At 46.8% G+C, this 15,473-nt stretch overlaps 1 protein-coding gene across 1 annotated transcript in view; it reads right to left on the bottom strand.

Moving 5' to 3' along the window:
- The window catches only part of Ahrr (aryl hydrocarbon receptor repressor), a 53,314-nt gene that overhangs the window by 13,435 nt on the left and 24,406 nt on the right, over positions 1-15,473 (bottom strand). The gene's annotated exons all lie outside the window — the stretch shown is intronic.

Raw genomic sequence — 15,473 nt, 5'->3', positions numbered from 1 at the left:
AAAAACACAAGAAAATTAAGGTGGCTTACCTAAAATGAAAAAAAAGGTAAGTGATGCTTTGTGTAAACTTCCATTATTCCTCCTGTGTCATCCATATTTGCAGTCTCCACAAGCACCCACTTCTAACTTGCATTACTTTTTCATAAAGGGTCCATTCCATACCAGCAAGCCACAGGGCAAGGCGGTTATGGCTTTAAGGTTAAAAAATGTTTTTCTTTCTGTGATTATTATAAAATGCATGTTTTTTTCCTAAGCATTGGTGGCTCATCCCTGTTATACTAGCTATTCAGGAAGCTGAGCTCTGAGGACTATGGTTTGAAGTCAGCTGGGGTGAGAAAATCCAATTAACCACCAAAAAGCCAGAAGTGGGGCTGTTGCTCAAGTGGTAGAGCTTTAGCCTCAAGCAAAAAAAGCTCAGGAACAGTGCCCAGGTTCAGAGTTTAAGGCCCAAGACCAGCACACACACACACACACACACACACACACACACACACACACACACGCCCAAACCTAGTTTTTTAATTGAATTTTTTTAAATAAAATGTTAAACTGTATTTTTCAGAGTAAGAGTTGTGTCCAGTACACACATGAAAATTTGTCTTAAGTGACCACTAATAATCACCAGGAAATGCAAACTAAAACCACAGGAAAATGGTATTTCACACATGCCAACACAGTTTCAATCAAAGGCCAGATAGCTTAGAAATGTAAATGTGGGAAGGAAATACTCAACCACTATGAATCTGTCTTCAGTTCCTTTTAAAACTGAACAGAGAAGTGATAATTGTTTCAGAGATGAAAATGTTGATTATTTTCCTTGATCATGACCCATTGTGTGTATGTGTATAATATCACATGTTCACAAACATGTACAAATGTTATGTTAATAAAACCTCACTTTTAATACCCTGGTGAGACAGGTATATGCACAATATAAGCAAGACAGTCATAGCTGTGTTCATAGTAATCAAAATTTAGAAAATGTCCATCAAGGGGACAGTGGGGAAATAAATTGCAGAACAATTACACAATGAAAATATGTAAATTAAAACTATTGATCAAATGAAAATATTAATGACTCTCCAAAACATGTTAAGGCAACCAGAGAGGAAGAATATGAAGTACAAGAACATCTACAGTGATAAACATCAGAAAGTAGTTCCCTGTGGGTCTCAGAGGGAAAGCAATGCATACAAGTAGAAAGACTTCTATAGGGGCTGGGAATATGGTTTAGTGGTAGAGTTCTTGCCTCACATTCATGAAGCCCTGGGTCCAATTCCTCAGCACCACATATGTAGAAAAGGCCAGGAGCGGTGCTGTGGTTCAAGTGATAGAGTGCAAGCCTTGAGCAGAAAGAAGCTAGGGACAGTGCTCAGACCCTGAGTTCAAGCCCCAGGACTGGCAAAAAGAAAAAAAAAAGACTTCTATACACACAAGTTTGATAATTTGAAATAAAGTATACAGCTTCTTAGAGAAATACAGTTTATCAAAATGACCCTATTAGAAATAGAAATCCTAAAGATCAATTTATTTACCTTTAATTTTTTCAAACAAGGTCTTGTTAAATATTCTAAGCTAGCCTTAAACTCACCATGTAGCCCAGGCTGGTCTAGAACTTATCATCCTCCTGCTTCAGCTTCTCAAGTGTTAGGATTACAAGAATGTACTACTATTCCTAGCTCAAATGATCAGTTTTTGAGCTGGGCATCAGTGGCTCACACCTTTAATTCTAGGTACTCAGGGGTTGAGATCTGAGGATGGAGCCTCCAAACCAGCCCAGGCAGGAATGTTTATGAGATTCTTATCTTCAATTAATTTCCAAAAAGCTAGAAGTGGAGCTGTGGTTCAAAGTGGTAGAGTACTAACCTTAAGCAGAAAAGCTCTGGGATAGTGCCTAGGCTCTGAGTTCAAGCCCCAGGACTGACACAAAGAAAAAGCAACAGATCAATTTCTGTAGAAGGAATAGAGGTTTTCCAGAAACCACAAATCCTAATATGTATTAGGCCCAATGGTTTTAAAACAGAGTTCAATTTTTCAATGGTCAGATAATATTAATGCTTATGAATTGGCCCATATCGTAAAACAATGTGAAAAGATTTTCAATCTTTTTTTTAAAGCACAGCATTGGCACTTAACTTTAATATGGAAGATATAATAAAAAGGAACTTTGAAGTCAGCTTAAAATATCCATGTAAAGGTGCTAAACAAAATATTAACAAAGATTCCTCTTTACATCTTTATTCCAGAAATGCAAGGTTGTTTCAGTATTGGATCAATAAAATGAAACTCGGGGCTGGGGATATAGCCTAGTGGCAAGAGTGCCTGCCTCGGTATACCCGAGGCCCTAGGTTCGATTCCCCAGCACCACATATACAGAAAACGGCCAGAAGCGGCGCTGTGGCTCAAGTGGCAGAGTGCTAGCCTTGAGCAGGAAGAAGCCAGGGACAGTGCTTAGGCCCTGAGTCCAAGGCCCAGGACTGGCCAAAAAAAAAAAAAGACAAAAAAATAAAATAAAATGAAACTCATTCCTAATATAAATGCCCAAGAAAATAGAAATTATTGAAGTTATTATGATGCTAATGGTGTAAGCATGTTACTATTAATGCAGCCACTTACTTAATGGGGAGACCCTTGAGATGGCTCCAGTAAGAAGAAGAAATAGGGCATGCATGCCAGTGGAGGGGAGTGTGAGGGAGAATGATGTAAAGGGTGAATTTGGTCAGTGTAAACTGGATGCGTGTATACAATACCATAATGAAACTCATCTTTTTTTTCATTTCTTTATTGTTGAAGTGATGTACAGAGGGGTTACAGTTTCATACGGAAGGGAAACTCATCTTATACAGGCAATAAATGCTAATAAAATGTTTAAGAACTAAAAATAGGCTGGGGTGCTGGTGGCTCAGGCCTGTAATCCTAGCTACTCAGGAGATAGATTATGGTTCAAAGCTAGCTGGGGTAGGAAAGTCTGTGAACTCTAATCCAAGTAATCACCAAAAAAGGTAAAAGTGGCGCTGTGGCTCAAGTGTTAAGAGTGATATCCTTGGGGCTGGGGATATAGCCTAGTGGCAAGAGTGCCTGCCTCGGATACGCGAGGCCCTAGGTTCGATTCCCCAGCACCACATATAAAGAAAACGGCCAGAAGCGGCGCTGTGGCTCAAGTGGCCAAGTGCTAGCCTTGAGCGGGAAGAAGCCAGGGACAGTGCTTAGGCCCTGAGTCCAAGGCCCAGGACTGGCCAAAAAAAATTCCTTGAGCAAAAAAAAAAAAAAAAAACACTCTAAGACAGCACTCAGCACTGAGTTCAAGCCCCAGGACTAGCACAAAATAAAAATAAAAACAGAAATAATATTGTTACTGCGGAAAAAATAAGTATTTAGGAACCAGGTGTTTCAGGAGGGTAGGATGCACTGCTGATTCAGATGCAAACTAGAAATTCCAAAAGTTGTCCAGTGATCTTGTTCTGCCTGACCTTGGAAAGACCTGCCACCCGTTTCCTATCTGCTCCTGAAGTAACTTCCACAGATGTCATGGAGATGAATACTCCAAGGTGATGACCCACAGTGGAATCTGAACTTTGTGGAGTCTGAGAAATCAAACTATCTTGTAGCACCTGCATCTCTGGTGAAGAACCTCTGGTAGCTGCCCCAGAACACAAAGAGGGGAGCACTGTGTGGTGTGCAGAACAATAACAGCTGGCTCTTCACCCAGTCTGGGATCAGGACATGGACTCCTCCTGACACAGCCTGCCACCATTGTCCAGCTTTCCCCCTCCCCCCATTGCTTAAAAAAAATATTGTCAAGGTGATGTACAGAGGGGTTACAGTTACTTACGTAAGGTAGTGAGTATATTTCTTGTCAAACTTGTTACCTCCTCCCTCATTTTTCTTCCACCTTCCCTCCTCCTCAACTCCCCTCCAGGTTTTTAAAGGTGAATTGTGTCCTGTTGAACCTTTGTATCCACCAGAGAACTTTAGAGGAACCCACCAGATGGGTGCTCAAGCACATTAATTCCTGCATGGTCCAGCTGGTGGGCAAGGAATGAGAGTCCAGTGAGGACCTAGCACCTCCCCGAGGCCATCTGCAAGTCTGTACTCACGCTCCATACCTCCAAGAGGCTCTGCCCGAGGGGACTGTGGGACATTCACCGTTCGTTTGTTGATACCGTTAAACAAAAGGCCAAGCCTCACCTGTGCTGACCCACAGAAAGGAAACGGCTCTCTTCCTGACAAGGCGGAATAGTGTGGGGAGCCTGCCCTCCCCACCTTCCCCTGCCAGGCATCCAAAGCCATGACTCACTCTGAAAATAATTCTCACTATTTCCAACACTACTTTGGAGACATTTTACCTAAAAATGTAAGGCTTTCCCATCCAACCTTCTCCAGATTGGAGAACTTGTTCCTGGAGGGTTTTTTCTAGTGTACCTTAGTTAAGCGCTTGTGATCGAGGCTGCCCTGTGCCACTCATTGCACCAAGACAGAGTAACAGCTGACTTCTTAATTTTTAATAAATTTTTAAAGTTGTGATAAAATACCAAAGATACAGCCTTTCTCATTTTGAGTGCCCAGGTCAGTGGCATTAAGCACCCTCAGAGCGCTGTGCAACCCTCACCATGGTCTTCAGAACCCTTCACCTCCTCAACTTGGGCTCCTTTTCCATTCGACACCAAGACGGCTCGACACCCTTCCCAGAGGAACGTCCATTCATCCTCTGCCTCTATTAGTCTGACTCCTCCCTGAACCTGTTCGTGGAGCCACACAGCATAAAAGGGCTTATGCCACTTGGCCTAGTGTCCTCAAGGGTCCGGAATCTTGCAGCACGTTAGGTTTTCCTTCCTTGTGTCCCCTCCATCTCTAGCTCCTGGTTGCCACCATCTTATTTTCCACTTTCATGAGTCCCATTTTTCAGATTCTACATAGAGATGAGATCACATAGTGATTTTATTTTGGTCTGGTTTGTTTCACTAAGCATGCGTTATAGTCCCAACTGTGCTGTTAAAAAGACAGGATTTCCTTCTTTTTATGGCTGAATAGTATTCCATTGTTTACAAGGGCAACATTTTTAAACCCCTTCATCAGTTAAGGAACAGGAAGGTGGTTCCCTGGTCGCCTGTTATGAATAGTGCTGCAGCAACTATAGGTGCAGAGCACCGACTTCATCTCCTTCGAATGGCAGAACTATAGTAGTGAGGTTGACAGATCGTGTTGAGTTCTCTCTCAAGTTTTCTTTTTTCACAACTGCTGTATCAATTCACATTCCCACCTACAGAGTGTAGAGGCTCCCTTTTCTCTACCTCACAAGTCTCCATCCACCCTTCTATCTTTGTGATAGTAGCCATTCTTACTGGGGTGCAATGCTGTGGTTTGGATTTATAGTTCTCTGATGAACTGTGATTTGAGCACATTTCATATACTCGATGGCCATTTCCTGTTTTCTGACATCATCTTTCCAGGTCCTTCCTCATTTTTGACCCAGTTTTTTGTTTTCTTGCTATTGAGTCTCTTGTATATTTTAGATGTTAACTCCTCCTCAGATGCATGGTTTGTAAATGTTTCCTTCTATTCTGTAGACTGTCTCTTCACTTCTGACTGATTGATTACACTGTGCAGAAGGGTTTTAGTTTGATAATATCCTGTATGCTATTTTGCTTCTCCCTCACCCATTACTAGGGCTTGAACTCAGGGCCTAGGTACTGTCTCTGAGCTTTTGTATTCAAGGCTATCCCTCTAAAACTTGAGGCACAGCTCCACTTTCAGCTTTTCAGTGGTTAATCGGGTTCCATGGACTCTTATCCTGCCTAGGCTGGCTTTGAACTATGAGCTTAAGATCTCAGTCTCCTGAGTAGCTAAGACTACAGGTGTGGTATCCTTCTGGCTTGAGGAATGTGTGTGTGGGTTTGAATAGAGTGGGAAGCACCCAGAAGGAAGCATTCTTAAGGGAAGGTGAAAATCCATTTTAATACTTAGCTCTTCCCAAGATTCTGAATCCTGCTGTGAGGTTCGGCTGTCACTTGGCCCTCAAAGCTTTTGTGAAAAGAAGCTGACAGCCAGCACTGTAAACCTGCACTGAACAGTTGCCCTCCTTGCATCGGCCTTCAGGACTTCACCTGGGAAATCCTGGAATTCCTGTCTTGCCAGCATTTGATTCAGTGAGGAATAGTCACAAGCATGACAGTGGCCGGCACCTTTCAACCCTGTGCCCAGCAGAAAGACAGCATTACCAGATGGATGAGTCCTGGGCTAGTCCATGCTACAGAAGACACATAGATGCCACCCGCTCCTGTGAATAATAGGTGTATGGTCAGGAAAGACTGTCTAGCACCCACAGGGGTCAGCGATGGGCCCACCACACAGCATGGTCAGGAGCTAGTGCCTCTGTCCCAGAATGAGGGTGATGCAGACCACCAAAGCTCCTCTATGAGCTGACACTGGCTGCTGTCCATGCCCACCCTCAGGACCCTAAGGCCCAGGTACCCAGGCAGAGATGGGAGTGGTGATGGGATGGTCAGAAAAGACCTCACTTACTCTGTGTTCCACTGTGCTGTCACATGAGAACTCACAGAACCAGGCTCTGGTAAAAGACACAAGGGAGCGCCTTCCGAGGCCAGTGGCATTCCACAGGAGATAGTGGTGATGATTGGGGTGGGGGGGGACTTCTTTCTGAAGATGAGATGCAGGTGTGCCACTGGCCCAGCCTGCGCGGGTGTTGTCCCCCACACTGAGCCCCAAACCACCACCTCCCTCTCAGAGCCAAGCCAATGGCCCTAGGCTGTGCCTGCCAGCTCCTGCCACAGCTTCCGGACTCAGTGGTTGCCACATACTGAAGATGTCCTACTATTAATAGTTCAAAGAAATTTCAAGACATGAGCCTATAAAATCTCTTCTTAAAAAAGATTTTATGAGATTAGTCACAAGCATAAACAGTCTTAATTTTAACTCACAAGGCAAATTTTTTTAAGACCATAAAATGCTGTTTGTGAGATCATATGGATTTAATATATCAGATTGACTTTTTGGTCCAAAACTGTCATGCCAAGTTCTTTTACAGATGTGAGACCATCTTTCAAATATGCTTCGTGAATGCTTATTTGTTTTCTCTTCCTCTCTCTTTTTAATCCTACAAGGTTTCTTTTTCTTTTTCCTCTCTCCCTCTCTCTCCTCTCTCCCCCCCACATGATACATGGAAAATGAGATCACTTTTCTAAAAGGAAAAAGATTTGGCCCTGAGATTAAGGCTGTTCCTTTTTTAAAAGGGAGGAAATCATATTTATGTTTAATTACTGCATGTCACGATACTGCACCTATCACTGAGGGTGTTGGTCACAGAAAGCAAGGGTCAGAGGTCAGCACACATGAAGGTCAGTGGTCAATACACTTGGGGGTCAATGGTTAGAACATATGTTCATCAACAACAGCACAGGTGAAGGTCTGGGGTCAGCACACAGGAAGATCAGTGAGTAATTAACACAGGTAAGGGTCAGAGGTCAGCACATGTGAGGGTCAGTGGTCCACACGTAATGATCAGTGATTAGCACAGTGAGGGTCGGTGGTCAGCACAGGTGGTGGTCAGAGGTCAGCACAGGTAGTGGTCAGTACAGGGGAAAGTCAGTAGTCACATTGGTGATAACCATTGGCAAGGCAGGTGAAGGTCGATGGTTAGAACAGCCTGGGACCAGCGGCCAGCCCAGGTGAGGGTCGGTGGCCTATACGGGCCCAGGTCAGTGGTCAGTGCGGCCAGGGTTAGTGGCCAAGGCAGTGGTCAGTGGTCTGCTGACTTCTCTGCTCTGCCCTAGGCACTCCTGCCCACCCAAAGGAGTGAGGCCAGCACTTTGAGAGGCTGGGCTTCCTCTGGCAAGCTGTTTGAACACCCTGATTCCTTCCAGTCCCATGGCAGAAAAATAGCTAGCAAGTACTTCAAAGATTATTTTTGTCAAGGTCACAGAAAAGGGAAAAAAAAAAGAGGAAAAAGGAACAATTCTCAACAGCCCCTCTCATGTCTCCTCCTTGGCACAGAGACAAGTTGGCAAAAGTTGTTCCCCAGGGAGCTGTTGTCACAGCAACCATTCAGCAACAGGCCGACTAGTCACGCGAGCAGCGGCACCGGGCAGGCGTAGGGGCAGCTGGCTGGGCCTCCTGGAGCCAGATCACTCGCCAGGAGCCGCTGCATGGGTCCTGTGTGCGTGCAAGCAGCAGTCTTGCCGGGGGAGTAGAATGACTGGATGTTTATGCATCCCACAAACAGCAAATTCAGCCTTGAGTTGCTTCTACAGGGCAGCTACAGCACTTGGAAATGCCTCTGAAACAAGTATAGACCCTGGCCACAGAGAGCAGGTGTGGACTGGCCTGGGGGCTGCAATGAGACCTAGCTACTGCTGCTCAGCTCTGGCCGGGGGAGTGCCCAGGCCCACCAGCTCAGCTCTGGCTAGGCAGTGCCCAGGTCCACCTGCTCAGTTCTGGCTGGGGGAGTACCTGAGTCTACCTGCTCAGCTCTGGCTGGAGGAGTGCCCAGGTCTGCCTGCTTGTTCTTTCAGTTGAGAAGTTTGAGTTGTAATTCTGACAGAGGTGCTAATGCTGAGTTGGGGCCCTGAAAGACTGTCATGATCCAGAACTGACACAGTGAAGGCTGCACCACCGAAGCCCTCCTCCTTCACAGAAAGTGCTACTACCTCAACATTCTTAACACAGTTACCTCAGCATCAGTACTCAGTAGGGTCTCTACTGGAATCACTGAGCCCAGTTAAGGGCAAGGCCTGGATATACATGTCTGAGCCCAGCTAACACGGGGACAGGGCTGGGACATGTGGGTCCTGATCATGACACCACTGGAGCCCAGCATGCCAAGTTCACTGGTCAGAGCTCATAACAGTAGAAAGTCAGAAGCTAGTGGTGGATAGTCAGGGATGATGGTGTTGAGCCCTGGCAGTAAGAAGCCAGAGAGGGCTAGCCCTTCCCCAGACACCTAAACCCATTTGAGTGGGGCCAAGAGCAGTGCCCTTTGACCGGCAGGGATGGCAGCACACACCCCCTTATTGACCCGGGGGTTGAAAAGAGGCCAGGCTCCAGCTGATGGGCACTTCCCCTTGGTAAGCCTCCCAGCTGTGTCCATTCACAGGCCAACAGCTAAGTCAGGCCATCACTCTTTGATGCAATCTCTGCTTACATAGATACAACTGTCAAATCCCTGAAGGGGAAAAAAATGTCTTTTCAGAAGTCTGTGGGAACAGTATGCCCAACAGTCAGTCACAAGAGGCAGTGACATATGGAATGGGGTTTCTCTGAGTCAAAAGAATCAGGAGAAAGCAGGAAGCCCTGAGCCGGAAGATGAAGCAAGCATATTCAGCACCTGCTCATTGAAGGGCCCCAGAACAGCAGAGCAAGGACAGGCTCAAGAAGCCTCAAGAGTCATCTGGTTTCCAGTCTATGGGACACTGCTCCCTTCCACCCCAAGAGCCAACAACAGAGGAAGCTATAGCCTGTGCCCTCTTAGCCCAGTGGCTTTCACACTGCCACCCTACCAGCCCCTATGCCTCTCTCTGAGCCCAAGGCCCAGGCCCCAGGAAAGCACACACTGTTCTTGCTCATGCCCAGGACAGGAAGGCCCTAATCTCAGGGATCCTTTGTTCTGGCCTCAGCTTCATCCCAGGGACTCAAAAGCCCCGTGTCCCCAGCTGCACAGCCCTTCCAGACCCTGATGGCTCCGCCCTGCCCTCCCAGGTCAGTTCCTGCACACCTCAGGGCTCTGCCCTGCCCTCCCGGGTCAATCCCTACTGTGACCCCTTTCCTTCACTCTAGATGTCTTCAATGTTGTGCATTTTCCAGCATGCCTACTATCTCTGCAGGGTTTCTGGGGGACCCTGGGGTTCTCACCATGCATCAAGAAACACAGGTACTACTGAAGTGAAATAAGCCCCAAGGGACCCCCATCATCCCTGAACACATAGTCCTTGCCAAATGGCGAACTGTTCCCCACAGGGAATATGGCCAGATAGTTCTGAAAATCCCAGCCGGGAGGCGAATGTCTGAATCTTTCTTTGGAAGAACAACAGCCTAAATGCAGAAGAAAAAAAGAATCAAGTGCTAGAGGCGGTTTGCTCCTGGGAATATCTTAGGATGCTTAGAGGTGTCAGTGGTGGTTTTTCCAGAAATCCCAGCACAGCCACAACAGTTTGGCTCGAGATCAGCTCATGTGTGGCTACCTGGCTGGGCCTCCCTGACATGCAAGGCCATGGCTGTTTTCCATGCATGGTTGTGCTGGGCAGAGCAGTTGGAGCCCAGTGCTGGGCAAAGCAGTCAGAGCCCGGTGCTGAACAGAACAGTCAGAACTCAGCACTGGGCAGAGCTGTCAGAACCTAGTGTGTGGAGGCACTAAGCAGCCTGTGTTCTGCAAGGGTCATCCTGTCCTGCTGGAGCTGAAACCTGAGAAATGCCCTCATCGGTTGGGAGACTCAGCAAAACCTTGTTTGCACTGCACCTACTCCCAGAGGACATGCATGCACCACTTCCATTAAGGGTCTTAGCGCAGAGTAGCCAGTGAGCCTCCCTCCCAGGGCTGCTTGTGTCTGAACCAGCCAACTGTGCCTGTTCCATTATGCACAGAGTCCTGACACACAGCCTTTGAGCCACATGGAGAAACCAAGACTCTGAGGCTGTGTGGTTCCTGAGTCTGGAGTGTGGAGAAGACTGTGGACTGACCTGGGCCTGCCCTTCGATGGCAGCACTTACAGAATGGACATAGGAAATTGTTGCAAAGAGAGGATCCTGCCCTCTCCAAGTGTCTTAGCATAATCTCTTCCTGGTGGGCTCAGATGACATGGAGTTTGGAAAGTATTCAAGCTTCTACCATCTGCCAAGCACTTGTCCCTTGTGCAGGTGCCAGAGGGGAGCACTTGTCCCCTGTGCAGGTGCCAGAGGGGAGCACTGGTCCCCTGCGCCACCTCAGGATACTCCTACATGGCCTGATGCCCTGTGCTACCTCAGGTCTCAGAGGAGTCCCCGCCAGCAAGAAGACCTTTGCCCAGAGACGGCCCTCCAGCTGAGGCCCGCCAGACACCAGAAGGGTGAACTAAATCAATCTTTATTCTTTATAAATCACCCACTCCATGGTATTCTTTATAGCAACAGTGAATGGACTTTGTCTCCTGAGCTGAATAAACCTTGCTGTAAACCGGTGCAGAGAACAAGCTACTGTATGTGACTACTGATGAAGGTCATACACTCTTCAGTTCCTTCATTTTGTGACCCCTTAGAGTTTTCCCAGCATTTGCATCAGCTCTGCTGATACCTCCCTGCAGCCTCTTTAACCATTTCTCAGCCATTCTATAAATATATATTGTGATGTGTGAGAGCTAAGATTAGTCACAACAATTGGAACAAAAGCCGGGCTGGGAATGTTGCCTAGCGCATGAAGCCTTGGGTTTGGTTCCTCAGCACCACATAAATAGAAAAGGCCAGAGTGGTGCTGTGGCTCAAGAGGCAGAGTGCTAGCCTTGAGCAAAAAGAAGCCAGGGACAGTGCTCAGGCCCTGGGTTCAAGCCTCAGGACTGGCAAAAAAAAAAAAAAAGTTAAAAAGCTAATGTCCCTCGCTATCAAATGAACTCAGTATTTCTTGACAAATTAAAGCCAATGAAACTGATATAGCTTATGAACTTGTTATTCAATAAATTCTGACAGTTATGGAAAGACACAGTGCCTTGTGCTTCTGACATAGCTTGCACTCAGCCCAACTGCACCATCTTCTTCAGGGCCCGTGTCTGCTGGACACATTGCCCGGCTGGCACTGTGCACACGCCTCTTCTGGCAAGCCCTTGAGGTCCTGTGTCTGCTCTCCTGCATCCTGGCTCTGCTGGAGAAATCCTCTAGAGAGTGTGAGCCTCAGTACGCAGAACATCTGGAAACATCTTGTACTGTGGAGGAGGAGCCCCTGGGGGGAGCTTTCTTCCTTCCATGCAGGACTGCTAGCCTTGAGTGTAGTGATCTGATTCTTGATCCTCATCCCGCTGGAAGCATTAGGATCCTCTAGCTCCAGAAAGTGTGTCATTCCAGAGAGAGACACACACACACCTCCCTGTGAAGCCTTTCCATAAGAAACTTACCCCCAGCTCCAGGGGGCTCTGGGTCTTCCGGGACCTCTGATGACTGAGTTGGGGGTATATGAAGACATGGAAATTTTCCTGACTTCCTTCATTTGTTTATCTCCCCTCTCCTTTTTCTCCCAGAAAGACCATCCCATCTGAAACAGTCAACCCTTCTACCACACCCTTAGATCTTGTTCTGATGTTTAAATACTGCGCTATCTTTGTCTGAATCCTCCCCACAGCATTTCATTATGCCAAATTTCCACCTCCCTCTCCCTCTCCCTCTGTCTCTCCCTCATTCCCTGACCCCACCTCTCTTTTGTTCTGGTACTGGGGCATGAACTCAAGGACTCCCATACTTGCTTAGCATTTTCCCTCAAGGCTGGTGCTCTACATCTTGAACCAAAGCAACACCTCTGGCTTTATGCTGGTTGACTGAGATAAGAGTCCTGAGCAATTTTCTGCCTGGGTTGGCTTCTAACCTCCATCCTTAGATCTCAGCCTCCTGAGTAGCTAGAATTACAGTGAATTTGGTGCTGGGTTCTACTTATCTCTGCAGACCCTGAAGATAGCAATTTTTTTTTAATCTTTTAGTTTTCTCATTATATGTATTTCTGTTTCCTCCAAGCTACTATCTCCTGAGTTTGTTAGTTTAGTGGCTTCTTTCTTTATGACTACAGTGATGTCCATTTATTTCAGGGTGCTGAGCTCTGGATGTGCCTGTGTAGTCTGCTCTGGTGGGAAGATCCCATGCCTGCATCTCTGAGCAGTGAAAGTCTTCAGAGTCACAAGGCAGTGAAGAGTCAGCACTCTGAAGCAGGGGAGAGCTAAGGCCCTATACCCAGGGTGCTGCACCCATTGTCCTGCTGGTCAAGGTCCTGGCCAGCCACCCAGACACCTCACCCTTGTTGGCAGAATACCAGCACCTTGGCCACTTGCCGATTCCTAGTTCAGGTTTTCTTAGGAGTATTTGAATGGGGTTCCATGTGTCTCTGTGAATTTCTGAATCTCTCTGACCTAGGGCTTCTGGTAGTGACTTTGATTTAATGCTTATCTCTTTCAGAGGCCAGGCCCTCAGGAAGACACCCCAGGCACAACAGCAGATCAGGCGCCATTGTGTGTTCTGTGTGAAAGGCCTGGAGGAAAGCATCTGCATCCAGTGGTCTCCATGTGAGAATTAGTGCCCTTGATATCCAGCTTGTCATGGAATCCTCCCCTCAACTTCCCGTTTCATTCTGGCCTTGGTGACTTGGCTTCTAAAGCTGACACAAGTCACCACCCCCCAGTCTCCAGAGGCTGTGAGACTTGAAACCAGAGCTCCCAATATTCAGGGGCTCAGAGGGTGGCACTGGTCTGACAGCAGCCCTTCAATTAGGTGGGGACTGTGTGGGGCAGAGTACCTTTGGCTCAGGGCCTCGTATGGAGAACTGGTTTGAAGGCCCTGATGGGCCAGGCCCACCCCTACCTTCCATGGCCCCCAGGTGAGGCAGTAGCAAGGCTGACTCTAGCCCTGTCTCAGTAAGGTGTAAAGAGGAAACAGCTATGCTTCAGCTTCCTCACCTGTAAGCAGGAGTGGATGGCAGGGTACTCCCTGAAGGACTGTGGAGGCTGAACTTCTGCTGCCACCCCCTACTCGCGTCTTTTCCCTGTGTTGCCCCTCACTGTGCACAGGGGGCACGTCTTCATCTACCAGCCGAGCATTTAGTGCCAGAGCAAGGGCATGCAAAGACCAACTGTGTTGTGACAGCTGGAGGGATCTAGGGAAAATGATCGCTGCTGGGAACACACAGCCACTGCTTCTCCCTTTCAGCCAACACTAGGCTGACCATAAGCCTGTTGTACAGAACTGCATGGGAGCGTTGGAGGAAACAACCCTAGATAAATGTTGTCTTCCCAGTTGAGACAGAAAACCAGAGGGAGCAAGTGGGGTGATCCTGAAGAGAGTCTGCAGGGGAGAGGAGGTAGGGCCGAGCTTCTGTAAATGACCTGGACAACAAAGGAGAAGTAGACAGAAGGATTTAAATAACAAAAAAAAAATCAATTTCAGCCAGGTGCTGGTGGCTCACACTTTTAGTCCTAGCTACTCAGGAGGCTCAGTTTCCATTTTTCTGTTTTGTGTGGGGCCCTGAGTTCAATCCACAGAACCACAGAATGAAACATGAAAATAACAACAAAACCTACCTATAGTTACAGATGATATGATAATTATATAATGAAATAAAAACACCATATAAACTATAAAATACTTAGGCATAAACCTAACATACACACTGAAAATTACAAAACAATGATGGAAGTAATTAAGAGTTTCCAGATGTGATAGAAAGTCTTGGCCTTAACAAACTGATCTTCATCAGAATTATCACTTCACTCTGCATACTGCCATGTCAAGATAATGAAAAGACAAGACAATCATTTTACATGCTTTATAAAATGGCAAGGACACATGTCCAGGATATATAAAGAACTCTCTAAACCCAGCAGCAGAAAAACAATCTGTTTTTATATGAGAAAAAAATTGAAGAGCTGAGCAAATAAGCTATCTTTAAGAAGAGAGGTCTGGGAAATGCAAATGGGAATTATGAGATTCCATTCCATAGGTACTAAAATGATTCTGAAAAAAGATAACTACAGGACTTTAGTTGTGGGGACTCACTCATCCTGGTGGGTGCCACATGGCTTGGCCCCTTGGAACACAGCTTGGTAGCTTCTCATAAAGTTAACAATCTACTACTATGTAACCAGCAGTCACACTAGGGTAATTCACCAAATGGGAGCAAGCTAGACCAAGTTGACCATTGCTGAGGCAGAGCAGCTAGAGCCTGGCATCCATTATCATCTCCTCTCTACAGTCTGTATAAAATGTTCCAAGAAGAAGTTGACGTGAAGGAGGTGAGGAGGTATGGCTCACGCCCAGGGGCAGCCCCTCTGTGACCACAGGGATCTTCTCTTCTCTTTCTTCAGAGTAATTCCAGAACAGGTATGTTTCTTGGAGGCCAGTCCTCTCCCACAGCCACAGAGTCAGGAAAGGAAAACCCACTCCTGTCTTTTTCATGGTCTGCACATCACTCTGACCACATCAGACCCCAGGCTAGCTTCCACTGACTGTCCTGATCATCCCCCTGAAGTGTCACCGGCCCAGAGTGTAATCCTAGCTACTCAGGAGGCTGAGATCGAAGGATCATGTTTGGAAGCCAGCCCAGGAAGTCTGGCTTATCTCCAATGAAATCACAGAAGAGGCCTGAAGTGGCACTGTTGCTCAAGTAGTAGAATGCTAACCTTGAATAAAAGGAGCCTAAGCCCAGAATTCAAGCCTTAGGACTACCAAAAGTAAATGAATAAAATCTTGGTGTTCCTCTCAAGTGGAAAAAAGCTCTGACAATAGAGCTCTCACCCAGCCCA

The sequence above is a fragment of the Perognathus longimembris genome, chromosome 19 (genome assembly GCF_023159225.1).
Source record: "Perognathus longimembris pacificus isolate PPM17 chromosome 19, ASM2315922v1, whole genome shotgun sequence".
Lineage (NCBI taxonomy): Eukaryota > Metazoa > Chordata > Mammalia > Rodentia > Heteromyidae > Perognathus > Perognathus longimembris.
Note: the sequence above shows the minus strand (reverse complement) of the source record. Positions and strands in the feature narration are given on the sequence as shown.